Genomic DNA, 4,906 nt, shown 5'->3' with positions numbered 1-4,906 from the left:
CTGGGGGGCAGGGGGAGACGCTGGGGGGCAGGGGGAGACGCTGGGGGGCAGGGGAGAGGCTGAGGGTTAGGGGGAGAGGCTGAGGGTTAGGGGGAGAGGCTGGGGGGCAGGGGAGAGGCTGGAGGGGCAGGGGAGAGGCTGGGGGGCAGGTAAGAGTCTGGGGGTTCGGGGGAGAGACAGGGGGGGAGAGGCTGGGAGTCAGAGGAGAGGCTGGGGGTCAGGGAGAGACTGAGAATACAGGGGGGAGAGGCTGGGGACCAGGGGAGAGGCTGAGAATACAGGGGGGAGAGGCTGGGGACCAGGGGAAGAGGCTGGGGGCAGGGGGAGAGGCTGGGGGCAGGGGAGACGCTGGGGGGCAGGGGAGAGGCTGAGGGTTAGGTGGAGAGGCTGGGGGGAAGGGGAGAGGCTGAGGGTTAGGTGGAGAGGCTGGGGGGCAGGGGAGAGGCTGGGGGGCAGGGGAGAGGCTGCCCCCCAGCAGGGGAGCAGCTGAGTATGCAGGGGGGCCGGGGGGCGGGCAGACGCTGGGTGGCAGGGGGAAGGCTGGGTTGCAGGGGAGAGTCTGGGGGTTAGGGGGAGAGTCTGGGGGGGCAGGGGAGAGTCTGGGGGGCAGGGGAGAGTCTGGGGGGGCAGGGGAGAGGCTGGGGGGCAGGGGAGAGTCTGGGGGTTAGGGGGAGAGGCTGGGGGGCAGGGGAGAGGCTGGGGGGCAGGGGGGGAGTCTGGTGGGCAAAGGAGAGTCTGGGGGTTAGGGGGAGAGGCTTGGGGGCAGGGGAGACACTGGGGGGAAGGGGAGAGGCTGAGGGTAGGGGGAGAGGCTGGGGGCAGGGGGAGACGCTGTGGGGCAGGGGGAGAGGCTGGGGGGCAAAGGAGAGTATGGGGGTTAGGGGGAGAGGCCGAGGGGCAAAGGAGAGTCTGGGGGTTAGGGGGAGAGGCTGGGGGGCAGGGGAGACGCTGGGGGGCAGGGGAGAGGCTGAGGGTAGGGGGAGAGGCTGGGGGGCAGGGGGAGAGGCTGGGGGGAAAAGGAGAGTCTGGGGGTTAGAGGGAGAGGCCGGGGGCAAAGGAGAGTCTGGGGGTTAGGGGGAGAGGCTGGGGGGCAGGGGAGAGGCTGAGGGTAGGGGGAGAGGCTGCCCCCCAGCAGGGGAGCAGCTGAGGATGCAGGGGGGCCGGGGGGAGGGCAGACGCTGGGAGGCAGGGGGGAGAGGCTGGGTGGGGGAGACGGGGCGGCCAGGAGCAGGATGGGCAGGCAGGCTGGTTCCCTCCCCCCATGCAGCGCCGAGGTCCGGGGTGCGGGGCCGGGGGTGAGCTTCCGGCACACACAGGCTGATAGAGGCCGGAAGCTCACAGATGCAGCACCGCGGTTCCGGATCTTCTCTCCTGCTCGGCGATGACGCCACATCACGTGAGTGCTGACGAGCAGGGGAGAAGATCTGGGACCGCGGGCCTGCAGCTGCGAGCTTGCGGCCTCTATCAGCCTGTGTGTGCCGGAAGCTCACCCCCGGCCCCGGACCTCGGCGCTGCATGGGGGGAGGGAACCAGCCTGCCTGCCCATCCTGCTCCTGCTCCCGGCCGCTCCGTCTCCGCCCCCCCCCCGGCGCGGACTGGGCACCCGTGGGAGGTTTTTTTTTTTTTTTTTATAATAAAAAAAAGTGTTCCCTGCGGGTGCCGCCCCCCGCAGGGCGCCGCCCTAGGCACCGGACCACGGGTGCCTAGTGGCAAATACGGCCATGCGTGTTGTCAGAGTGGGTCTTCAGTGCATCTGGTGCCATCATCACTGATAAGCGCACCCGCCTGTCAACTGACAGCGCTGACAGGCTGACATTTATAAAAATGAACAAAGCCTGGATTTCACCTGAATTCAACTGTCCACCTGGGGAAAGCAGTTCAACATGAAGATTCTTGGTATCTCCTCTCCTCCTCCTCTTCCTTCTCCTCCTTCAACTCTCAGCCAACAGCTAAGTCTTCTTCCACCATGCTGTGTCTGGCCTAATTTTTGGGAGGCTCACTTGCTTCCTCACTCACTTTTAATGGTTCTCTGTGTCCTCACTGCCATGCTCTGATGTCACTACGTCTGCGAACTAGTGGAACTGGTTGCCGGGGGCCCGCCAATCTCGTCCCTGACAACCAGCCAGCTGTGTTGTCTTTTTTTTTTTTTTTTTTAGTGTAGCAGCGACCAGGGCCTCTCAAACCCCGGTCGATCGGCATCAGGTGTACCCTTGATGGTGACTGACAGCTGGCCTAGCCAGTTAGCTGTCAACACCTAGGTTCGTGTCCATTATAAATCCCAGTCCTTGGCCGCACTCCAAATTTTTGGGAGGCTCACTTGCTTCCTCACTCACTTTTAATGGGTCTCGGTGTGCTCACTGCTATGCTATGTCTGGCCTAATTTTTGGGAGGCTCACTGGCTAATGCTTCTACCTTCTGTCATTCTGTCCTCACCGCCATGCTGTGTCTGGCTTAATTTTTGGGAGGCTCATTTGCTTCTTCACTCACTTTTAATGGCTTTCTGTGTCCCCACTGCCATGCTGGGTCTGGCCTAATTTTTGGGAGGCTCACTTGCTTCCTCACTCACTTTTAATGGGTCTCTGTGTGCTCACTGCTATGCTATGTCTGGCCTAATTTTTGGGAGGCTCACTGGCTAATGCTTCTACCTTCTGTCATTCTGTCCTCACCGCCATGCTGTGTTAGGCAAAATTATGGGGTGGTTCATATGCTACCTCTGTTTTAACGGTTCCCTGTGACCTCACCGCCATGCTGTGTCAGGCTAAGTTTTTGGGTGGTTCATCATATGCTACCTCTCTTTTAATGGTTCCCTGTGTCCTCATCGCCATGCTCTGTCAGGCTAAGTTTTTGGGTGGTTCCTATGCTACCTGTGTTTGAATGGTTCCCTGTGTTCTCACCGCCATGCTGTGTCAGGCTAAATTTTGGGGTGGTTCATATGCTATCTCTGTTTTTAATGATATTCTGTGTCCTCACTGCCATGCTCTGACGTCACTATGTCTGCGGAGGAGCGGGACTGGTTGCCGGCGGCCCCCTGATCACGTCTCCGGCAACCAGACAGCTGTTTTATCTTTTTTTGTGTAGCCGCGACCAGGGCCTCAGCACCCCCGGTCGATCGGCATGAGGGGTACCTTTGATGGTGACTGACAGCTGGCCTAACCAGTTAGCTGTCAGCACCTAGGTTCGTGTCCACTATAAACCCCAGCCCCTGGCCTCACTCCAATTTTTTGGAAGGCTCACTTGCTTCCTCACTCACTTTTAATGGTTCTCTGTGTGCCCACTGCCATGCTGTGTCTGGCCTAATTTTTGGGAGGCTCACTTGCTTCGTCACTCACTTTTAATGGTTCTCTGTGTGCTCACTGCCATGCCTAATTTTTGGGAGGCTCACTGGCTACCGCTTCTACCTTGATCACTCTGTCCTCACCACCATGCTGTGTCAGGCTATATTTTAGGGTGGTTCATATGCTACCTCTCTTTTAACGGTTCCCTGTTATCTCACCGCCATGCTGTCTCAGGCTAAGTTTTTGGGTGGTTCATCATATGCTAACTCTCTTTTTATGATTCCTGTGTCTTTACCGCCATGCTGTGTCAGGCTAAATTTTGGGGTGGTTCATATGCTATCTCTGTTTTTAATGATATTCTGTGTCCTCACTGCCATGCTCTGACGTCACTATGTCTGCGGAGGAGCGGGACTGGTTGCCGGCGGCCCCCTGATCACGTCTCCGGCAACCAGACAGCTGTTTTATCTTTTTTTGTGTAGCCGCGACCAGGGCCTCAGCACCCCCGGTCGATCGGCATGAGGGGTACCATTGATGGTGACTGACAGCTGGCCTAACCAGTTAGCTGTCAGCACCTAGGTTCGTGTCCACTATAAACCCCAGCCCCTGGCCTCACTCCAATTTTTTGGGAGGCTCACTTGCTTCCTCACTCACTTTTAATGGTTCTCTGTGTGCCCACTGCCATGCTGTGTCTGGCCTAATTTTTGGGAGGCTCACTTGCTTCCTCACTCACTTTTAATGGTTCTCTGTGTGCTCACTGCCATGCCTAATTTTTGGGAGGCTCACTGGCTACCGCTTCTACCTTGATCACTCTGTCCTCACCACCATGCTGTGTCAGGCTATATTTTAGGGTGGTTCATATGCTACCTCTCTTTTAACGGTTCCCTGTTATCTCACCGCCATGCTGTCTCAGGCTAAGTTTTTGGGTGGTTCATCATATGCTAACTCTCTTTTTATGATTCCTGTGTCTTTACCGCCATGCTCTGTCAGGCTAAGTTTTTGGGTGGTTCATATGCTACCTGTGTTTGAATGGTTCCCTGCGTCCTCACCACCATGCTGTATCAGGCTAAGTTTTTGGGTGGTTCATCATATACTACCTCTGTTTTAATGGTTCCCTGTGTTCTCACTGCCATTCTGTATCAGGTTGAGTTTTTTGGGTGGTCCATATGCCTACCTCTGTTTTAACCAGGCTGTTGCCCAGAATTTAGCATTATGGTGCGATAAGGCAGCCTCAGAGGCATCCATACATGCTGCCCCTGCTGTTTCCTGTTTTCGTTTTGTTTGCATCATTTTCTGAGGTTGACAGGTTTTCACACAACCTTCCCCCTACCGAACTGCAAAAATGCTTGAGTCTCTCATTGACTTCAATGGGGTTCAATACTCGAAATAAGCACTCGAGTATCGGGAAATACTCGTCTCAAATAACGAGCACCCAAGCATTTTAGTACTCATCACTAATCACTAGTATAACACAATACAGTTTGTATTTTAGAAATTTTATCTTTTATTGCTTAATTTAGAATTTATTACATTTATGGTAACTATGAAAATGTAAGTAGTTATTTGCACTGGAGCATATAGTAAAGTCTCCACAGCCATTATGTTTTTGCTTTTGATATTCAAGAAAGCCGGGA

The sequence above is a fragment of the Dendropsophus ebraccatus genome, chromosome 4 (genome assembly GCF_027789765.1).
Source record: "Dendropsophus ebraccatus isolate aDenEbr1 chromosome 4, aDenEbr1.pat, whole genome shotgun sequence".
NCBI lineage: Eukaryota > Metazoa > Chordata > Amphibia > Anura > Hylidae > Dendropsophus > Dendropsophus ebraccatus.
Note: the sequence above shows the minus strand (reverse complement) of the source record.